We start from the raw sequence: 24350 nt of genomic DNA on the forward strand, positions 1-24350 counted from the left end.
CACACCTGATTCTGGATCCATCTTGTCTCCGGACCTGTAAAGAACATCATTTCTGCACGCGCCGCACCTCCAGCTGCAGCGCCACGCCATACTCGCCAGTCTTCACAGCATCCTTCGGGTCGGCGCTGCCTCCATCATTTCTTCGCCGAAATTCAGCAGCTAGGAGACAAAAGAAAACTGCAAGGTGAGCCAAGGGAACCAACAAATATAATTCTTACCACCATAGACTTACCTGATTTACCACCGGAGGCATCCTTTTGTGACTCTCCATATTTTCACGTGCCGCATCTGTAAAGAGAGACAAAACAACATGTGTTCCACATGCAACATTTACTGGACAGCGCCGGGTAATACAGACTCTTACCTGAGCGCCACCAGCTGCCACAAGAGCATCTTTTCACGAGCCTACTGCAAGACAAGAAAGGAAGGGGGGGAACAAGAGTGAACATCAGACATATTGAACTCTATGAACTTAATGTCATGATGCCTACCTCCAAGGAGCCGGGCCGGGCCCAGCAACCCCAGAGGCAGACATCATTTTCCCCAGGGAAGTTTCAGCGGGCCCAAGTCGGGGCCCTTTGGACTCAGTCCTGGCGCCTTAGGCTCCAGGCTCATAGCGGACCCCAGTCCTGGCGCCTTAGGCGCCAGGCTCATAGAAGAGGATATGTGTTTAAGTGCTTGGGTGCACACTTGCCTGATGCAGACCTTTCTGCTTCATCCAGGCCCTCTTGAGGCCTGAATGGGACTACTTTACCTGTAGGACTACTTCACCACCCGGGTGTGGTCGGGGAAGGATACATACCTGATTGGTGGAAGGATACATACCAGGAACTTCTTCCAAGGCTATTTAAACCCCACCCGAACAGCCACACGTGCTTCGCGTTGTTCTGCACCTAGCAGCTGGACGCTCACTGTGTCAGCTCCTGCATCCTGACTTCAGCCACGCCTGCCAGCACCCTGGAACACCTGCAAGGGGAGAAAGGAAGAGAATAGGAGAAGAAAAGCACTTACCTGCTAAATCTGCATCCCAGAGTCATTTCTCCAACGGCCCTGAAAAGGAAGACATCATTTTAAAGGCATTTTGTTTCGATCGCTGCAGCGCTGCATTTTACTCACCTTTGCAAGGCGCTTCCATCTTCAGCAGCAATCTTCCGGATTCAGCTACGCCCCGGCGCCTAGAGGAAAAAAGACAAGAACAAAGGTGAGAGGGTGAAAAGGAATAAGGAAAGCTCAGTTTTCTTTTAAGTCTTATCTGTTGGATTATTCCCACTGCATTTCGGGTCCTGCCGCTTCCTGGCATCTCCGGACCCCGGCCCCTATGGGGAAAAAAGACGAAGACATTGAATGAGCGAATGCAAAGACATTACCTGAGCGGTCATCCAGAACTGTTTCACTTCGGGTCGGCGCCATATCTCCGGCACTCCGAACCCGGCCCCTAAGGGGAAAAAGACATAAGCATTAGCGCTTGCTGCAATTAGACAACAAACATTATTATTAAGCTTGAACTTTTGAACAGAACTTTTACAGCGCCTTACCCGAGCAGTCAAGCTTACCTGAACTCCCATCAATCCTCAATCCAGTGAAGTAACTGGGTTTCAACGCGCCCCTGCATCAGAAGCAGGATGGAGAGCTCATCCTTCCAAACCCTAAGGTGAGGCTTCACGGGGAATCGTGGAGGAGGTATCGTGGAGGGTTGGAAGGGAGTGGGAGGCTTGAGCATTGTTCCACAGTTGTTAATACTCCCTTTTTACGAACAGGAGGGTATCCAACGAGCCAGGGAAGCCAGAATAGAGGGGCCCTTCCTGTCCATCTTCAGAGTCCTGCGCCTTCAACGCCGCGCCTCCGTGGGAACCAGGTGAGCGTTACAGAACGCGAAGCCTTACCACAATTTCCCACCTGGGCGCTATGGAGACTTCCGAGACATATCAGCTGGCCCATCTTTTAGGGGAATTACGGGCAGAAGTGCACTCAGCCCGCCAGGAGACTAATGCTCTCAGAAGGGAACTAATCCTATACAAGGAAAGAACTGATGATCTGGCCAAAAGGTTATTGCAGGGCCAGGCAGAGAACACTCCTTTACCTGTTTCCGGAGATATTTCTACAACAATGGATTCGAATAACCCGGTACAAATCAATCTACCTGGACACATGCCTTTGGCCCCGCCGGAACGTTTTGCGGGGGATCCCAAGAAATATGCCGTTTTTATGAACCAATGCCGTTTACACTTTTTATGCAGGCCCGGGGCCTTCCCCAACGACCAGACCAAAGTAGCCTTTGTACTATCTTACCTCAGTGGCTGTGCTGCCGATTGGTCTATTCCATTGGTAAATCAGGATGATCCCATTCTCCGGGATTTCCAGGGCTTCCAGGCCATCATGGAAAGATTGTTCGCTCGACACTCGCAGGGACAGGCCCTTGACAACGAACTGCTATCCTTACGACAAGGTAATCAGGATCTTTTGTCCTATATCGCCACCTTTAATAGACTAGTTGTGGAAACCGGATCGCCTGAAAATAAAAGGATCACCTTGTTTCATCGAGGCCTGCGCGGAGAGCTTAAAGATGTTATAGCTCAGATAGTAGATCCACCCCAGGCCTGCGCAGACTACATAGACTTAGTGGTTCAACTTGATCACAGACTTCAAAATAGAAAAGCAGATCGGCTCAAGTATGAAACCAGAGTACCTATCAAGACCCACGTTAACTCCAAGAGTACTGACGTTTCCGAACCTATGCAAATTGGCAGTGTTAAAGGACCATTAACGCAGAAGGAACGAGAGAGAAGGCGACAAATGCAGCTTTGTCTGTATTGCGGAACTTCCGGTCACTTTCTTCAAAGTTGTCCAGTTAAACCACCCAAGAAGGTGGTTGGAGCCACTGATAACGAGTTATTGACACCTGGTTCGGGAAACGACCTAGCCCGACAAGTGTAGGGGTCCGCTTGCCGAGCTTGAAAACAAACTCTTTGACCTCGCATTTTGTCATGCCAATGGTGCTTGTGAACCCAAAACAGCCTCAGCAGTTGCATGCTATAAAAGCATACATAGACAGTGGAGCTATTGGAAATTACATAGACTGTGAATTGGCTTCCAGGATTAAGCTTCCTCTCCGCCCGAAAGTAATCCAAGATGTAATTACTACAGTTGATGGAACCGAAATTGCCTCGGGGCCTGTAACGCATTCCACAGTTGAAATCACTCTGGTGGGTCAGGACGGACATCGGGAAGCAATCGTGTTTGATGTGATCAAGGCCCCACAATTTCAAGTACTTCTTGGTATCCCTTGGTTAGAAACACATAATCCGAGAATAGACTGGCGAGCAAAGAAGATAACTTTTCCTGATTGTGAACCAACCTGTTACCCAAGGAATCCAGCTATGGGTCTAGCCTCTGTAACTTCCACCCCTGTACAGCTACCATCTGAATACCAAGAATTCTAAGACGTTTTTCAGAAAGAGCAGGCTAACATCTTACCTCCCCATCGATCTTACGATTGCCAAATCGACTTGGTACCCAATGCACAACTACCTTGTAGTAGGATTTATGCTCTTACTGAACCTGAGAACCTGCATTTGCGCCAGTATTTGGATCAATACCTGGCCAATGGCTTCATTCGCCCATCAAAGTCACCAGTCTCTTCCGCTTTGTTCTTCGTACCTAAAAAGGAAGGAGACCTTAGGGCCTGTATTGACTACCGCGCCCTAAATCAGATAACGATTAAGAATCGTTACCCTTTGCCCCCGATACCTGAGCTTATCGACCAAGTAAAAGATGCTCGTGTGTACACCAAGCTAGATCTCCGAGGAGCTTACCACCTGGTACGTATAAAAGAGGGCGACGAGTGGAAGACTGCATTCCGCACCAAATTTGGGCTCTTCGAATATCAAGTAATGCCCTTCGGTTTGTGCAACGCACCTGCCGCCTTTCAGTACTTCATGAATGATGTTCTTCGGGAACTTATCGATGTTTGTGTCATCGTTTTATATTGACGACATCCTGGTGTATTCCTCCTCAGAATCTGATCACAGAAACCATGTTAGGGCAGTTCTTGAGAAATTGCGCCAGCACAAATTATTTGCCAAGCTCGAAAAATGCGTTTTTCATACCACAGAAGTGGAGTTTCTCAGATTCATCCTGACACCTCAAGGAATCCGAATGGACTCACGGAAAGTGGACGCCATTCTCAAATGGCCATCTCCTAGCTCTGTGAAGGGAGTGCAAAGCATGCTTGGCTTTGCCAATTTCTATCGAAGGTTCATCCCGGAATTTTCTCGAACTGTTCAACCAATCACAGCTCTCCTAAAGAAAAATAAACGCTTTGAATGGACTCTTGAGGCTGAACAAGCCTTTCAGGACCTGAAAACCAAATTCACCTCTGCACCTGTATTGAAGCACCCGCGCCCAGATCTCCCTTACATCGTGGAAACCGATGCATCCAGTTCGGCCATGGGAGCTGTCCTGTCGCAAAGAAACCCAGAAACTAACCAACTACACCCTGTAGCCTTTTGGTCCAGAAAATTCTCTCAATCTGAACTCAATTACGCAATTACCGACAAAGAACTACTGGCTATTAAATCAGCTTTCAAGGCTTGGCGTCGCTATCTTCTCGGTGCAAGACACACCATCACCGTAATTACGGACCACAGAAATTTTCAGTATTTAAAGACGGCCAAAGCTCAATCTTCGCGACAACTCCGATGGGCTTTATTCTTTGCGGAATTTGATTTTGTAATTACCTTTCGCCCTGGCTGCAAGAATGGTAAGGCAGATGCCTTATCCCGGATAGGCATGGAAGAACCCAATTCGAGTTTAGAACCTGTGCCAATCATACCGGAACAAAGAATTCTAGGCTTGACTTCATTGCAAACCATTGAGGACATCCAAGCTCAAGTAAAACAGCTTTTTGACTCTTCTGCCTTACTGGAATGGAGTCAAAAGGGTCTTCACTACACCGTTAAGGATGATTTACCCTACTTCCAAGAGCGGTTATTTCTGCCAAGTAAAGAATTGCAGGAACTTGTCATTACCCGTCATCATGAATCATTAATGGAAGGACACCCCGGTATCGCGAAAACAGAAGAAAAGATCAAACGCCACTTCTGGTGGCCTTCTTGGGGAAAAGACATAGTCATTTGTGTTGTCTTGCGGAATCTGTGCCCAAAATAAGAGTCAAAAGAAAAGGCCAGTCAGCCTACTTCAACCTTTGGACATTCCACCAGCACCTTGGCACACCTTGTCAATGGACTTTATAACTGACCTGCCTCCTTGTGGTGGTTACAACACGATTCTCGTAATAGTGGATCTATTCTCCAAAATGGCCCATTTTATCCCTTTAAAAGGTTTGCCGTCAGCTTCCACCTTGGCCAAGGAATTTATGGAAAATATAGTGCGGTTACATGGTTTCCCTTCCATATTAGTCTCAGACCGTGGAAGTCAATTTATCTCCCACTTTTGGAAGAAATGTTGCCAACTAGCACAAATAGACGTGCGGTTATCCACCAGCCACCACCCCCAGACCGACGGACAAACCGAGAGAACCAATCAGACTCTCGAGCAATATCTGCGGTGCATGTTACACCAATCCGAGTTAAATTGGAAAGACATCCTTTGGATTGCAGAATATGCATACAACAATTCAGTGCATTCTGGAACCGGACAGACTCCTTTTTATACCCTGTATGGTCACCATCCTCGGACCTCTGACCTAGATCCACCTCTGACCCTGGAGATGCCTGCAGTAAATCACCTACATTCCACAATAACCCAAGCCTTCAAAGAAGCTACAACCCACTTACAGCAAGCCAAGAAAAAGTATAAAGAAAACGCTGATTTGCACCGAAGTAAAACTCCTCCTTACCAAGTAGGAGATCAGGTATGGCTAGCAACTAAACATCTACCCCTCAAGGGTCAGCGAACTTTTAATCCTAGATTCATTGGGCCTTACCCCATCAAAGCTATTATCAACCCAGTGGCCTTTAAACTCGATTTACCATCCAACATGCGGATTCATCCCGTTTTTCACGCATCTCTTCTAAAACCAGTACAACCTGGAACCAGACTGTCTGAGCCCCCAGGCCCTGCCCAAATTGATGGAGAATTAGAATTTGAAGTGAAAGACATTTTAGATTCCAAGATAGTTAAGTTGAAACTCTTCTATCTTGTTGATTGGAAAGGATATGGACCTCAGGAAAGATCTTGGGAACCCAGTAACTATGTTCACGCACCACGATTAATTCAACGATTCCATCGAAGATTCCCGCACAAACCAAAACCCCCGGAGGAAAAGACCTTGGGAGGGGCCTTGAGGGGGGGTACTGTCATGATGCCTACCTCCAAGGAGCCGGGCCGGGCCCAACAACCCCAGAGGCAGACATCATTTTCCCCAGGGAAGTCTCAGCGGGCCCAAGTCGGGGCCCTTTGGACTCAGTCCTGGCGCCTTAGGCGCCAGGCTCATAGCGGACCCCAGTCCTGGCGCCTTAGGTGCCAGGCTCATAGAAGAGGATATGTGTTTAAGTGCTTGGGTGCACACTTACCTGATGCAGACCTTGCTGCTTCATCCAGGCCCTCTTGAGGCCTGAATGGGACTACTTTACCTGTAGGACTACTTCACCACCCGGGTGTGGTCGGGGAAGGATACATACCTGATTGGTGGAAGGATACATACCAGGAACTTCTTCCAAGGCTATTTAAACCCCACCCGAACAGCCACACGTGCTTCGCGTTGTTCTGCACCTAGCAGCTGGACGCTCACTGTCAGCTCCTTCATCCTGACTTCAGCCACGCCTGCCAGCACCCTGGAACACCTGCAAGGGGAGAAAGGAAGAGAATAGGAGAAGAAAAGCCCTTATTTGCTAAATCTGCATCCTGGAGTCATTTCTCCAACGGCCCTGAAAAGGAAGACATCATTTTAAAGGCATTTTGTTTCGATCGCTGCAGCGCTGCATTTTACTCACCTTTGCAAGGCGCTTCCATCTTCAGCAGCGATCTTCCGGATTCAGCTACGCCCCGGCGCCTAGAGGAAAAAAGACAAGAACAAAGGTGAGAGGGTGAAAAGGAATAAGGAAAGCTCATTTTCCTTTTAAGTCTTACCTGTTGGATTATTCCCACTGCATTTCGGGTCCTGCCGCTTCCTGGCATCTCCGGACCCCGGCCCCTCTGGGGAAAAAAGACAGACATTGAATGAGCGAATGCAAAGACATTACCTGAGCGCTCCTCCAGAACTGTTTCACTTCGGGTCGGCGCCATATCTCCGGCACTCCGAACCCCGGCCCCTAAGGGGAAAAAGACATAAGCATTAGCGCTTGCTGCAATTAGACAACGAACATTATTATTAAGCTTGAACTTTTGAACAGAACTTTTACAGCGCTTTACCTGAACAGTCAAGCTTACCTGAACTCCCATCAATCCTTAATCCAGTGAAGTAACTGGGTTTCAACGCGCCCCTGCATCAGAAGCAGGATGGAGAGCTCATCCTTCCAAACCCTAAGGTGAGGCTTCACGGGGAATCGTGGAGGAGGTATCGTGGAGGGTTGGAAGGGAGTGGGAGGCTTGAGCATTGTTCCACAGTTGGTAATACTCCCTTTTCACGCACAGGAGGGTATCCAACGAGCCAGGGAAGCCAGAATAGAGGGGCCCTTCCTGTCCATCTTCAGAATCCTGCGTCTTCGACGCCGCGCCTCCGTGGGAACCAGGTGAGCGTTACACTTAATACTTACTGGTCCTCACCAGGAACCTCAGAGTCAATACTCTCCGGAACTCTCCCGAGCCTTCAAACCAGTGAAGTAACTGGAATCGACGCGCCCCTGCAAATCCACGCAGGGTGGAGAGCTCATCTTTCAAGAATATAAGGTGAGATTGCTGTCAGGGCATTTCGGAGGTGATTAGTTGGGGAGGACAGTGGGGGTGCCATCACTTGAATCCACAAGTGGCTAAATCCATCTCTCCACTTGCAGGAGAATATTTCTACGGGTTAAGCAGACAAGGTTAGGAAGGCAGATCCAGTCAGTCATCGCTGCACTACGCATCACGTGGGTGGAGACCGCAGCTGTCCGGGTCCAACCGACGCCCCTGTGGGAGCCAGGTGAGCGTAACAGGTACATGCAGGCTAAGAATAGGGATTTACATGTTTTGTGCACAAAATGCAGAATGGGACAGTTAATAAGTATTAAGTGTGGGGGAACCTACAGGGCCCGGATAACAATATCAGGATGAGTGAAATATGGATTGAATGAATGGAAATTGTTCATAAATATTTAGTTTTTCCTGGTGCTAGGCCTCAAGGTTTCTAAAATTCTGCAGAGCTGCAGTGTACGTCTATGTACGGTAGCAAAATGTAGAACCGCATGCCCTGGCAAAAGTGCTGACAAAGAGGAAAAGAAGGTTCGAGGGGATTGGGTCCTCCAACATATTCCATATCTATGACAGTAATCACCACAGCTGTGCTGCTTCGGAAGATCTTTCGGCGTCAAGAAAAGAAGGTTTTGGAGCATCCCTATTATGGAATGAAGACGGATTTGGATGAAGCCATGGCCCTTATCCAGGGATGCCACTAGAGCAAGACAGGCCTATATAAACTCCTGCCCGGCACCACTGTGGTAGGAAGGTATGGAAGAGGGACCGGAGAAGACTGTTCAGGCAGCAGAGTCCTTTGCTACCATCTTTATTTTTGTAAGATTAAACTTGTTATCCTTACAAGATAGACTCTTGGCCTTATTTGCCTAAAGGGGTGTATTTATTCTGGTGTGAGCGTAATTGGGTACACACTTACAAGTGGTGACCCCAACGTGATCTCAGTTTTCCCCCGTACTTTGCGAAGGCCCAGGCCTAGTCTCCAGGAAGGAATTGCGCCCATCTTCAGCGACCGGTCCCCCAAATAAAAAAAACACGTGTTTCCTGAGCAGGTTTTAGTAGGAGCCATTTTAAAAGAAATCCTCTCTGCTCACTGAAGCAGGGCGGGGCTCCGCACCGAAAAATAGGGCAATATTTGGACCTTGTAACAGAGGAAACATGAGTGAACACGCACAGGTGAGTAGATTCTTGTAAGAGATAAATAGGGGACTTTTATATATGACAGTATGTTGGTAGGAATGGATGAAGTATGAGGTCAATAGATTGAATAGGACCTTTGTTGATGTGTTACGGTATAGATTGGATAGGATTTCAGGTGATGTGTTAAGGAATAGATTGGATAGAAGGTGGGTTATGTATTGAAATTGTCACGTATTACTGTTTTCTACTTTTTATAATGGAGAAAGGGAGCCTCATCATATAAAGACCGAGAAGTAAGGGATCCTCAACCATAATAGGTTGAGAAGGTAGTACCACACCCAATTATTTTATGATAAAAGCAATGGCATTCTCAAGCATGTAAATACATAAAAAGCTGGGAAGGTGGTACTACAAGGACATAATAAAAAAAAAAGTAGTGGCTCGGTGTAAGGAATGGGCCTGGATTTTAGTCAATTATTTTTGTATATTTTCTCTTGTTGTCTTTTGTGGTAAAAAAGGAAGGAAGGAAGGAAGGTGGATGAGTCATGGTGTGTCTGTGAAAACAAAGTGGAAAAGAAAAAAGGGTGTGGAGGAAAAAGGGGGTGGAGGAAAAAGTCGGTTGATCTATATTTTTGTGTAACAAGCAACAGCGTGCACAGCATAGCAGTAAGGTCTAAGTGAAGCATTAGGGATGCACGCAACATTATGGGGGAAGGAACCCCAATAAAACACATTTATAGGGCCCTGCCACTGTATTGTGACAGGATAGACAAATATAAACAATGGGTATTGGAAACAAAGGCGGGGGGGGGGTGTCCTGCTCCTGCCCAGAGCAGTGCTCCCATAACGGAAACATGTTAGATAAAATGTCCATCTTTTTAGCAGCAAAATTAACTGGAAATAATTACAAAAAAGAAGAGAGATTCTAGATCTCTGGCGATTATTTGAGGATGTGGAAGATCAGGAAGATGAAAAAGAAATCCAATGTAAGGGGATATACCCTGTAACGCCCAAGCCTGCAGTAGGGTATACAAATTCAGTTTATAAGCCTGCTGTGGTAGAGCGAGTGTCAACAGGATTATCAGGATTAGCAACCTGAGGGTGTAACCTATCCACAAGCGCTGACATGCCCGTAGCATCAGTGTACTCTGTTAAGAACATTGCAGGGAAGGTTAGTCTGATTACAAGAACCTGAAGAAGTATCACCAGAAATAAGGGTACCATTGCAGAAATTAGGGGATTGGAAGTGGAGATTATTTGCTACAATCTTGTGTTCACGCGCTGCAAAGGAACGCTTTGTTTTCTACAATTCAGCACTGCGAGCGCAGGAAAGAACAGCGCACTTGCTGGCCTGTGTGTGACTCCCTGGGCGCTTCCTGGAGGAGGCGGGGCTTCGCCCGAGCACGTGATCCATCACGTGACCCTCAACACGCAGAAAAGGCCGAGGTAGCCGCCCGAGTGGTGAGATTATTTGCTACAACCTTGTGTTCACGCGCTGCAAAGGAACGCTTTGTTTTCTACAATCCAGCACTGCGAGCGCAGGAAAGAACAGCGCTCTTGCTGGCCTGTGTGTGATTCCCTGGGTGCTTCCTGGAGGAGGCGGGGCTTCGCCCGAGCACGTGATCCATCACGTGACCCTCAACACACAGAAAAGGCTGAGGTAGCCGCCCGAGCGGTGAGATTATTTGCTACAACCTTGTGTTCACGCGCTGCAAAGGAACGCTTTGTTTTCTACAATCCAGCACTGCGAGCGCAGGAAAGAACAGCGCTCTTGCTGGCCTGCGTGTGACTCCCTGGGCGCTTCCTGGAGGAGGAGGGGCTTCGCCCGAGCACGTGATCCATCACGTGAACCTCAACACGCAGAAAAGGCTGAGGTAGCCGCCCGAGCGGTGATATTATTTGCTACAACCTTGTGTTCACGCGCTGCAAAGGAACGCTTTGTTTTCTACAATCCAGCACTGCGAGCGCAGGAAAGAACAGCGCTCTTGCTGGCCTGCGTGTGACTCCCTGGGCGCTTCCTGGAGGAGGCGGGGCTTCGCCCGAGCACGTGATCCATCACGTGACCCTCAACACGCAGAAAAGGCCGAGGTAGTCACCCTCGCGGCGTTAAGCCCGGAGGAGTAAAGTCCTAAAGCTGTTTGGTGGCGCATTTGGATGGGAGACTGCGGTGAGCCTTCACTTTGATCCCTCCGGAACTATACAATTGTTTGATATTTTGTTGTGTATAAAGTACTGATTTTAATAGACTGTATTTTTTAATTGACTCCTCGATCGAATCCTGTGGAGTCCTCTTCATGCGATGAACGAGCATCGTGATAGCCCCTTCTAAATCACTGTTTGTTTGGATTTTACTACGATTGTGTTCTTATCTAGGTGTCATTACCTATTTATTCGAATCAACATCCATGAATAGGTTGAGAATATTGTCATTTAAAATATATTCTATTAGGGTTTTTTGACCTTTATATAATAATGGCCAATGGTCTAAGAAGTGGACGGTGTCCTGATGCCATATTGAAAACCCTCACTGCATATAATTCTACTGGGGCAAAAGGGAATGTTTTTAAACCTGAGCCATCGGACACTAACACTGTGGTAGAGACACCAAAAGAAAATAATATGATGTGTAATAACACTCCTATATGCATCTCTCACATGGCTCAGGTTCATACCGCATCTCCTATAGGAATCCATTTGTTCGTGACAGAGGAAGTAAAGGAGCATAATAGGATTAGTTCATCTTCTTGTATGACTCCCTCACTTCCTTGTATCGACAATGAGGATTCATTTACGATAACGATGCGGAAAATGGCGGAATTAGATGATCAGGTTAATCATTCGATTAGCATGATGACCCCATTTGCTCATAAATCACTAAATACGGACACTGTAGAAAACTGATGGTAGTGAGGTTACTCATGAAATTTCCAATGAATTACCAGGTGAAGGAGTTTCCAAGGGGATCCCATACTCTTTATTGTATTCCCCTGAGCAGAGCAAAGGTCATACTAGGATGCCCAGGAAAAAATTAGTAGAGAGCATGATTGAAAGGGGAAACAGAGACCAACAATCCCCTTGTCCCCTTCCTGTGTTAACTAAAATATTGGACCTTCTTGATAAAGGCCATGAACTTACTCACTGGAAATTGAAAGAAATAAAGGCAATTACTCATCACTTATGCTCTAAAATGGATAAAATTGAGGGTTTTATAATTGCCATGGTCACCTTGAGACACATGCAACATGAACATTCTGCCCAACAAACAAATAAGGCCCTGAAGATAACACATGAGAAAGGTATGCAAAGTATACAACATGCTCCTCATGAGAGGCACTTGATTACACAACCAGCAGGTGTTATATCTGATCCCATGAAGTGCAATTGCGAGAATGACCTGAGGGAAATCAAAACATCGATAACAGCATTAAATGATATAATCATTTCACATGTGCTAAATAAGGCACACCTTCCATATATGCCGATCAGTCCAACTGCGGCAGTGCAATCTTTTGACAGACCTGATAGTCCATCAACACTGTTAGAAGAAATTGAAAAACAAAAAAAGGTAGACAATGAAATGCAATCTAATGAATCAACATCTTCCTTCATGTCTCGTCGAGCAAAAAGGTTGCATTCAAGAGCCGTTAAAAGACTCTCCAAAAGAAGAAGAGAGGCTGCATTATCCAAGAAAGAATTAAAATTAAACGGCATGGAATTAATTCCTACTCCTGATATTGCAGACAATGAGCATATTGACTTCGAACTACTGTCTAAAGAAAGTCAAATGCTCTCTCAACTGAAACCGGGGTTATACCAGTTATAGAAAGTAGGGATGGTGATAATGTTTTGCTAAGTAAGGAAGCTGTACATGGCAATATGGGCATGATAAAACCTAGCAATTCAACACGGACAAAAGTAAATCAAATCATAATTAATAAATCAGAAGTGTTTCGAAAAACAGGTACTATTATTACAAAGGAGCATTCACTACAGGAAAAGGGAAATGAGATTGCCAATATGGATGCAAAAATAGAAACCTTTACGAAGCCTAGTCTCACTAAATAGTTTCCTACTGTAGGTAGATGCTGCACGTCCAAAACTCAAAAGGAATTCTCGCTTCTCCGAAAACACCGATAAGGAGATCATACAGTGAGATAGGCGCTAATGCTCAGAAAATCAAGGTTCTCTGAGTAAAGAAAAACAGCCTGAAGTAGGAAATAGTAAAGGTACTACTACTAAAGTGATGAGTGAAGAATCTTTAAGGCCTGTTGATGAACCACCAAAAAAAAATAATAATCTTACCATGAGAAATGGCAAGGGGAATGTGACCACAGTGGATATAGTACCCTCATACAGCCATTTTGCTAATTGTGAAACTAATAAGGTGAATAAGATGAATCCTATGAGTATTCCTCATTCCCCCAGTTACATACTGATCCATGGTCCCGCATTAAGCAGGTCTCTGTCTGAGAAGCAACCAAACATGGATCATCATTATAATGAGGAGCACTCCTTATTTGAATTTAACCAAACTGCTTCTACTACTAGCAGATCATTGCCAATTCAGTTGTCGCATGGGAACATTAGTGTTCTCCTGAAGGCAATTGTCTCAAAAGATTCAGTAACACCTACAAACATTATTGACCCTCAGAATACTGAATCTGAAAGACAGCATATTATCAGATTTGTGGGTGATGCAAGGGAGCTGGGAGGGAATTGTATCAATCGCTCCTTTTATCTTCTCTGTATTTTCAAGAATACCACAATTGAGAAACATTAATTCTGAAGACATTAGTAGGGTTTCCTTGGCAAGGGTTAACAATCACAGGGCAATTTGCTATCTTAGCTCAGAAGCAATAATGAAATTTATTGGTTTTAGTCGTGAGGAACTAAGAAACGAGGGCTTGGTGCTGTCTATCTTTGACTACAAGGTAGACGCTAAGGAATTCTTAGAAGTCCAAGGCAAGGATGCTTTAAAGGATATGGTAGTAGGCAGTCTTAATATGCAATCTGAGGAAGTCTTGGAAAATAAAATGTTAGAAATATTGAAATCAATAGCCACTGTGAAAGAGTTACCCTGGCTGGAACCCATGCTTTTGACGATTTTGTCCAAAAATATCTCAGTCCGCCACATAGCCACCCAATAAGATATGGATGAAAATTGTATCTTGGAATTCCTGTGGATATATAAATCTAATGAAATGGTACTCTTCACTAACACTTGAAGAGCAACCAGCAATTATAATTGCTCAAGAAACGATGAAAATTGAACCAGTCCAGATTCCTGGTTACTTGACCTACTCTTCGCCCGCAAATAAATCCTTGCAAGGGCGTCCATCTGGAGGTTTAGTGGTCGCAGTCAAAATATCTCTCCAGGTTGAAGCGGAATTGGTATGGAAATCCGCTAGTATATTGGGGATTCATTTTAAAATACCCTCAAGTATGCATTCCTCGTTACTGATAATCTCATTATATTGGAACCCTGCTACGCTAACAATTGATGAGATGTTAGACGAATTGGATGCATGTTTGTTGTATACATCTGACAGGTGCCACTCCTGGGAAATCATAATAGGAGGCGATTTTAATTGTGACTGCCGGGAATCAAATGAAATCCAAGTACATAATTTCTCCTCTTCTTCTCGTAATAGAGGAGCTAAATTTAGAGAGCTTCTCATGGAGTGGGACATGGATTTGATGGTCAGCAATGATACGAAATCTGGAAAGACATGGGCACGAGGCACGATGAACTCCATGATAGACTACATATATGTCTCTCATAATCTCACAATGCAAATGGCACCATTAGTAATAGGTCAAATTGAGAGGGGTGATCATGCTCAACTTTTCACAGCTATTCAAATGGAATGTCAAATACTCACCCCAAATATAGCATTGGCTGCGGTTGAAATTAATCGACCTTATCATTCTATCAGATGGAATCAAGGGTTGTGTAACTTTGTTGTAAAGCAAATGTTTTCAGAAATGGAGAGGTTTAAACACTAGGAGGGCGAATTGGAAAATACTTCTTGTATGCACTATTCTGAAATAGTTCACAATGCACTAGAACGGTTTTCCAAAACACAAAACAATGGGGAAAACATCCATCCATATGATCATAAATGTAAATTATTAAAAAGGGATAAAAACAGTGAGTTGAGAGTTTTGAAGAGAAGCAATCTGGGTACCGAGATTTGCAAGGCAAGGCGGAATAAAATGATGTCCGTATACAAGCAAAATATAAAATTTGCTCGCACCATACGACATAATGAGGTAAATTGTGAATTAATTTGCGCCATTGTGTCTCATGACACGCGCGTAATTTGGCACACCTTGAAATCTGACAATAAATGTACTACATTGATCTCTCCCAATTGTATCCCTGAGCAGATATGGCAAAGATTTATCAAGGACAAATACCAATTGCCTTGCGATTTTCGAGGTATTCCGGATGTTTTTCTGGATTAAGTGGAATGGCAATGATATTATATGGGCAATTTCAAGGCTGTCTTATTCAAAAGCTGCAGGCCCAGACGGCCTTCCTCCATGTTTATATAAGGCGGACCCAAGGCTTTGGGCGCACATTATTAAAAACAAATTTGAGAATATTAAGTCTGGGGATGTGCCACCCTCATGGCGAACAGCAAATATAGTACCCATTTTTAAAAAAGGTGATCCATCTCGCCCCGAGAATTATCGACCAATATCATTGATTGATACTGAGGCAAAGATCTTCTCAATTCTTCTATTACATGAGCTTGAGAGAGTAATCGGGTCTAATTGCTTATATTCAAAGTATCTAACCGGATTCAGGAAGAATATGAGCACTACTCTCAACGCCTTCATCATATCACATGTCATTACCGGAGCTAAAGAAAAAAATGCAAAACCGGTCTATCTTGCTATGATAGATATGAGTGCAGCCTTCGATACTGTTGTCCGTAATCTGCTGTGGTACAAATTGATTAAAATAGGGATTCCAACTGTATTGATGTACTGGCTTATCAAGTTACATAAGGATACATCATACAGAATTAGAATCTCTCCGGAAGGTGGAACCACTGCCCTGATCTGCACCGAAGTTGGACTGAAACAGGGTTGCAATTCAGCTGCTACCCTCTTCAATCTTTATCTGTCTGACCTAGGTAAGAATTGGGAAAATGGGAATTTATTTTCCGTTAAGGTTGGGACCATGCAACTAAAATGGATTGCCTTTGCAGACGATATTATTTTATTTGACCCGACTCCGGCAGGGTTACAATCCAAACTTTCATTATTCGAGTCATTTGCAAAGGCACATAATCTATCTCCCAACCCTGCCAAAACAGCCATTATGTGATTTGGAGTAAAATCCAAAAGAGGCAATTTTACATGGAAAATATCGGAAACACGAATTTGTCGTGTCGAAAGTGCTATCTATTTGGGGTATAATTTATCAGCCCTAAATTCTGTTAACTCATGGTCTGTAATCATTAAAAACAAGGCACGCCCCTTACTATCCCAAATGAAAAAGATATTTACAAAATACTGTAAATTTTCTTTAACCCCGCTAATAGAATTTATGACACTAAAACTTGAAAGTGTCATACTCTATACCCTAGACGTCTGCTTATGTGATATGACAATTATGCTGGACAGCCTACAGGGTACCATTTTGAAATCTGCAATGTTTATACCGATGTCGGTTCCCAACGCTATCATTAGACATGAATTGGGATTGGTTTCTCTTTCAACTCGTTGGAAATGGAGACAATTGTCTAACTTTAAGATCCATTATCCACCTCCTAATTCATTGTATATAGATATGAATAAAATGTTGGGCGCCCAATTACCTAAATCCCTTTCCGTTTATCAATTAAAAATGCAACAATGTTAATGTTAATGTTAACATCACTATTGAAGATGTACAACATCGCCCGTGTTTTGCTAAAAAAAAGTTTTTTTAAATGGATTGGTGCGTAACTATTGACCTAATTAAGAGTTATAGTTTGTACAAGGAATACGGAACATACTTGAAACATCGTACTCCTCGATACAAACATATTACTCTATTTCCTTGCCAACGCACTCGAAAGGCATACATTCGTTTTAGATTCAATCTCTATCATACAAGAGAGAGAATTAAGTATTAGAAAGTGATTGAATCAAACGGGTATGTGGGTTGTCGTTTCAACGAATGTAATGAACCTTATGAAACTTTGAAACATCTAATATTGTATTGTCCGCATTTTAAAAAAATAAGGACACTACAATTTATGACATTTGTAAATGCTGAATTTGATGATTGCCTCGAAATATTATGGTGTAGAATGATGCAAGGATCACACAAATCATTAATTTATGAACTAGTAAGCTTTTGTAATTATATTGAGAATGAATTAGAGCTTAATAGGATTTGATTGAATTGTATGATTTTAAGATTTTGTAAAGGTTTTTACATGAGTGTTTTTATGTAATTGAACCAAATGCAAATAAAGAGGAAAAAAAAAAGTAGAGATTTTTTTGGTTAGACTCAACCCAGGGGCAATAAGTAATGTTTGTGTCGAAAAAGATGATGGGGAGAGGTTATGGACGGTCCTGGGACAAGAAGTCGAACAAGCAAGGGAAAATGAATGAGAAGATCAAGGTGTCAGAAATAATGAAGAGACGGCAAGAAAGCGATCAAGGGCAGGAGGAGGAGCAGGAGGAGCAGGAGGAAGAGGGGTAGGAGGAGGAGACGACAAGAAATCCATCCCTGCCACAATAGGCAATGAGAAGGGATAGACCAAAGAATAGACCAGATTTAATGGTGGTAATACAAGTTCAGAAGAATACTAAAAAAGGGATGGAAAGCAAAGTAGACATGCAGATGCCTTTTATACATAAAGGAATAGTGATAACGCAGTATGTGCCATGGCCTCAAATGGACAAAAATCATTTGATTAACGCTCTCCCCCAGCTTACAGCCAGAGCCAGTAAATGGATCTATGAATTTGAAAAACAAACAGCAGGTGTAGCTTTAGCACTAGGAGACCTTAAGAGTTTACTGGTCGCCATAGTTGGGGACCAAGCTGGGGACATATGGGCAAGGGCTGGGTGCCCTGGGATAAGTCTTGCAGATAATGAACATGATGGAGCAGCCTTTAATGATGTAAGGGCAAGGGTATGAGATACCATATGAAATATGTCCCCATATATCCCTGACTTACATTCTTTAATGCAGTGCACGATGGGTGATGATGAGGATACAGTTAGGTTTATTCTGAAGTTACAGGAAATGTGGAGAGTTGAGACAGGAGGTCAATGGGACTACTCGGTACCATTTTTCTATTTTATCATAAAGAGGGGATTGCCAAGAGAGGCCCAGAAGGCACTAGGTACAATTGTGGGAGTTGAAGCCAAAGGGTGGGCGGAGATACAAATTATAATAGTCCCCATTGTAAAAGAATCAAGGAGTGGGACAGTGAGACCGCCCAGAAGCAGCAAAAACGAGGCAAAACTAGTGGAAAAGGAACTAAATAAGGTTGTTGTTCAAGCACCAGTTATGTCACTAGCTCAGGGGGAAAGAGCGGCACTATGGGGTGAATGCCACAATTACAGCACTATGTGGCGAAGGACAGGGACAATGGGGTGAGGGGGGACAGTACCCCAACCAACAGTGGCAGTATGAAGGAGCACCAAGGGGAAGAGGAGGATTTTGAGGAGAAAGAGCAGGAGGCTTTGAGAGGAATAGGGCCCTCTGCAGAGGATTGGGAACATCACAGTGCTGGTATTGCTGGAGATGGGGGGGCATTTTGCAAGGGAATGCAGGAACTGGGATGGGATTTCATTATGGGCCATCACTTCAGGGCAGGGATTCCAAGGGCCTCAAGGAATGGGACACCCACAATTTGGGCCAGGGGGTGTACATCCGTTCCCTTATGGGGCTAACAGGCATGAGCAACGTGGGCAACCACCGTAGCAGGGTGATAAAACAGTTCAACCAGATGGCAGGGGGAACAGGCACCCTGTTCAAGGAGTTAGAATGGCAGGGGTGGCCCTTTTTCATTCCCTGGAACAAATGCATATTTTGATTAGGACAGGTCACAGAGAGCACTTGCGTGTCCAATCCTATCGACAACCGCACACCCTGCAGAGGAGCCCTTGGTGGAGACAGAAATAGGAAACAAGCAATTTATATTTATGGTAGATTCAGGTTCACCTAAATCATGCATTATGGAGGGGAACTTTTTGGGGCTATTTCTATGGTTCCATACACTGAGAATCTGGATAGAAGTGGAAGGGGAGGTAGTATGAGCCCCCTTGTTATATTGAGAGATTTCCCCTGTTAACTTGTTGGGTAGGGATCTGCTCAGTAAACTAAATGTAACTATATCATTCACAGATCAAGGGGTAGTGTGTTTCCACTCCAGGCATGTGTGTATCTCGAGCACTAGTAATAATCAATGCAATGGCAAGGGAGTCAGTAGTCCGTGGGGTTCCTGTGGTCCCAGACATATTGGTCTATGGATTCCAAATTGCGGTAAAATGTTGCCGAGTGCCCACAGATTTTATTTTCCGACCCATGGTGCCACCCGAGATGTGGCAGGGACAATATTGTCATTAGATTTGCAACGACTAGTCGTGTCAGATAAGAGTAGTCTTGATTGGAACATACCAGGATGGGTGCCAGTGGCGCGCAGTACTATGTGTAGACCCGACAGTTCAATTGAAGGAAATGACTGATGAGTTATTTGAGGATAGTGAGTAAAATGGGGAAATTATTTTGGATATCTGCATCCCCTGTGAGATCATGGTGTAATATAGGAACAGTGCCCCCGATGGCAGTGGTGACCCTGTCTTTATTTTTTGAGGCAGACATGCGATATGTGCCAGCACAATTATGGACTGTTAATCCACATTATGTTGGGTTACTGAGATGCGACCCCAAGTCAGGAGCAGTACTCCTGAGGGTGCGGCAGTACCAGTTGTCAAGGGAAGCGGAGGAAGAGATAAAAGGCACTATTCAGGCTCTAATAGAGCAAGGGATCATTGTGCCAGCCACGTCCCTGTGTAATACGGCCATATACCCAGTCAAGAAATCAACAGGATGTAGTTGGAGGATGATCCAGGGTCTACGTCCTCTTAATGATGTGGTGCAGAAGGAGTTTCCGTTCCAAATCCGGCGACAATCCTATGCAGCATTCCCAAGACAGCGACGTACTTCACAGTGGTGGATCTGAAGAATGCTTTCTTCTCAATCCCACTCCACCCTGATTCATGGTATCTCACTGCGTTTACACATGGTCAACGGCGCTTCGAGCACGCGAGATTGCCTCAAGGGTACTGTGAAAGTCCAAGTATTTTTAATAGAGTACTTCATCATGCCGACTTGGGAAATATTCAGGTGCCTAGCACAATCATCCAGTATGTGGATGATCTGCTGGTATGTAGTGAAAATGAACATCAGTGCAGGAGGGATTCTGTTGCAATATTGCAATTGCTGGCTCACAAAGGGTATAAGACAGATAAAAAGAAGCTACAACACCGCCAACAGGAGGTACTATACTTGGGGCAACTTATTTACGCAAACAGGAAAAAAAATATTACCGGATAGGGCAGCTGCAATATGCGCCACCCCTAGGCCCAGTACTGTCAAGGAAATGCAGCAATTTTTGAGTTTATGTAATTATTGTAGGGCATGAATCCTAAGAGTACGCAGCCTACACAAGGCCGCTGTTACAAAGTCTCAGAGGGACAGAAGACAAAAAATGTGTACATTGGAATGGACTGAAGAAATGAACGGACAGTTTGACGACTTGAAATAAGCTATTTGTACAGCCCCTGTTTTAGCAACTCCGGATTATACACCAGAGTTTTATTTATTTTCCCACTCTGATGGACGGCTCATGACAGCAGTATTGACCCAAAAGAGCACAATGGGCCACAAGCCATTGGCTTATTATAGTGGGAAGCTTGACTCAGTCATGAAGGGACAGTTCACATGTGAGAAAGCACTCGCAGCGGCTGCATTTACAATAGAGAAAAGTTCCACGATTGTCATGGGGTGCTCTGTTACCTTGTTTGTAGAACATTCACTATTCGCCTTTTTTGGAAAGGTCTAAAATTTCCTTGACAACTGAGATCCTCGGCATACAAGATTATAATATCGAAACCTCATATTCATATAGGACGGTGAATTCCACCACATTTTTGACAGAGGCATCCACTGATGATAACCTGAAAACGCGTGATTGTGCTACATACGAGGGTAAATCTAAAGCTAGACAGAAGGAGAGGTACTATATGTTGATAGGTCATCAACAATTGACCAGGATGTGGGACGGGGGCATACAGGGGCAGCAGTGGTGCGCAATAAAGGGGGGAGCATGAAGTTCTGATCATAAAAAGATTACCTATGCATTATTCAGCTCAGGCAGCGGAACTTGTCGCTCTCATTGAGGCATTGAGAGCCTCTGAAGGGCAGTGTGTCACCATCTACTCACTCTGCATATGTCATGACAATAGTGCATGCAGGTCTCTCAGTTTCAAGAGGAGAGGGTTTTGGAGGACAGATGGCTCTGCAGTGCAGCATGCAAGGCTGTTGGAAGAACTGATTGAAGCCTTATCATGGCCCTCACTGTGGCAGTTGTCAAATGCGCTGCCCCTACTAATGCTAAGGGCAACGTGGCTGTAGACCAGGCGGCCAACTTGACAGCCTATCTCCCAAATACAATGTTAACAGAGTGTATAGTGACCACCCCTGTAGAAAGCAAGACCACAGTTCCATACACAGCATTGCCAATATCACAGATTATAGAATTGCAAGGGAAGGCGCCTGAGGAGGAAAAGGAACTATGGTTGCAGAGGGGATGCAAACAGTCTCCCACTGATTTATTGAGGCAGCAGGAGAGAATTACAAAGAATTACTCTGTGGCATTTGAGCAACTACATTTCCCCTCCCACAGCTCCAAACAACATATTGTGGCAGATATTCAGGAGGGACTGGTTCATACCAAACCTCCAGCAGAGCATTTCGGAAAACCAATACACTCGCATGCCAATGTTTCAGCACATGGATGACATTAGGGACATTAAGAGGTACATTACCTCGCCCTAGGGGGCTGGTCCGTGAACTGCAAATAGATTATGCAAATATGGGGGAAAGGTGCAATGGATATTGGTACCTTATTGTGGTGGTTTGCCCCTTTTCAAGGTGGGTGGAGGCAGGGGCATGTGCACACCCAGACGTGAAGTGTGCAGCACGGTTATTGGTCAGACAGGTATTTCCACGATGGGGCGCGTGCAAAGTATTGAGATCAGATAATGGCACACATTTCTTTAATGCGCTATTTTAGCATGTCACAGCACTATTGGGCATAAAACATCGAATGTGCTCAATTTACCACCCTCATGCTAATGGCGTTGTGGAGAGGATCAATAGGCTTTTGAAGAGTAAACTGTCAAAATTGTGTTCCATGTTGAAGAAAAACTGGTTACACTGTTTGCCCTTGGCCCTCTTCAGTTAATGCACACAGCCTAGTAAGGACCTCGATTTGACACCAAATGAAAGTCACAGGCAAGCGCATGCAGACCCCCATGTCCCCTGAGAGGAAAATGTCAGATGCACATCAATGTCGACGTCACCGGATGTTATATATAGGACGCACTGTGCCTGTTGCCTCAGTTCTGTTTTTTCCTACAGCGAACGTGTATACCGTAGTGAAACTCGGCGCCCCTCATGTGTTCATCAACCTTTATGATGTCTATTTCTTCGACCCCTCTTGACTCCAAGGTCCGGCTTCAAGACTTGCCGGGACTGCAATTCCAAGATGTCATTGACCGACCCGCACCGTATTTTTTTATGGTGTCTGGGTGAGTCGCACAAAACTGATAACTACTCGAAATGCCAGTCTCTAACAGCCAAGGCCTTGCATGAAAGGAAGGGGAAGCTCGTGGTAGGTAGGGGGCCCTCAAAGTCCTCGAAGTCCTGTTAGCCCGGATTGAAGTCTACGGTTTCCACCGACGACTCGAGGGGCAACTCTCCGTGTTGGGAGAAGGCTCGGGGTTCCCGGTCCCAGAGTGGTTCCCACCATTCCTCGTTCTCGCGGCACTCTCAGAAGTGCTGGCACCAATCGCCTTACCCTTCCTCTTCGGAGGATGGTGCTGTGCGTAAGATAGCATGTCACACGAAGTCCTCAACTCCGGAGGAGTGGGCGGCTTTTAAAGAACAAATGATTGCGATTTCCAGTCGCAAGGCAGAGTTCCTGTTGCACCTTCTCACGAAGCTGGCAGAGAATGCTCTCAAACCGCGGCTCGCACGCCTTCGGGCTCTGGCTCGCGCCGAGAGCCCTTATTCTCCCATGCGGACAAGAGCAGTCGCTAGAGACATGCGTCCAGGTCTCGGTCCTTGTCCCCAGCAAGACCGTTGCGGCCTGTGGAGGTATCGATGCTGGTGTCCACTCGTTTGGCGCCAGGCCAGTTGGACTCATCAGCCCACGCCAGTAGCGGCGTAGACGGCGAAGGTCTCGGCGTCGATTCCCACAACGAAGGTTGTGGGGTCGAAGCCCTCAGTGGTCTCAAAGCTGATGTTCTCGGCATCGAGGCCCTCGGCGCCTTCAGCGATTTTTGGTCGTGTTGTCTCTGGGGAGTTCCCTGAGGAGGTGGATCGGCCCAGGAAGGCTACCTCTAAGTCTGGGAGGACTGTACTGGGCCCTAGACCCTCTTCTGTCCCTTTGGCTGGGTTTTCCAGACCTCTGGCTGACATTTTTGAAGAAGAGGAAAGGTCAGACTTTGAAGAACCGGTTTCTCAGGATGAGGCTCCGGGATTGTTGGGTGACCGTGGGGGCAGACCCTCCATGATGCCAGTGGCCTGGATACTTCTCCGGAAGTACTTTGGTAGTCCTGAGCCGGGGGCACATGCAGACTCTTCCTACAGGCGGCTCATCTCTAGGGTCTCTGAATACCTAGGCTGGTCCAGTCTTCCTGAGAATTTTATTCAGGATAACCTTACTGACATCTTGGACCAAGGACCCCTCTCTGACCCGGTATTGCCCTTTCATCTTACGTTGCAAAAAAGGGTGCCATCGGCTTGGCAGACCCCAGAATCTCTTCCAGCGGTCAGTAAGAATTTGTCGAAGAAGTACCGCCCATCTGTTAGCGACCCCAGCTATTTGTCTACTCGCCCCTCTCCTGAGAGTTTGGTGGTTCAGGCGGCTACAGCCACCTCGAGGCAGCAGGCCTACCCTACCATCCTTCCTGATAGGGACGACAAGCGCTTCGACTGATGGGCTTGGAAGGTCTTTGCCTCAGGGAGCATGGCACTGAAAGCTGTCAACTCCACATGTGCCTTGGCAAGGTTTACACACACTCTGTGGAACTGTGCTTCCTTGGCAGCTGAGCAT

General features: G+C 45.4%; 1 protein-coding gene across 2 annotated transcripts in view; it reads left to right on the top strand.

Annotated features, from left to right (window-relative positions):
* Window positions 1–24350, top strand: part of MFSD1 (major facilitator superfamily domain containing 1) — a 499977-nt gene that overhangs the window by 333717 nt on the left and 141910 nt on the right. The gene's annotated exons all lie outside the window — the stretch shown is intronic.

Source organism: Ambystoma mexicanum, chromosome 10 (genome assembly GCF_040938575.1).
Source record: "Ambystoma mexicanum isolate Mex_15411 chromosome 10, UKY_AmexF1_1, whole genome shotgun sequence".
Taxonomy (NCBI): Eukaryota; Metazoa; Chordata; class Amphibia; order Caudata; family Ambystomatidae; genus Ambystoma; species Ambystoma mexicanum.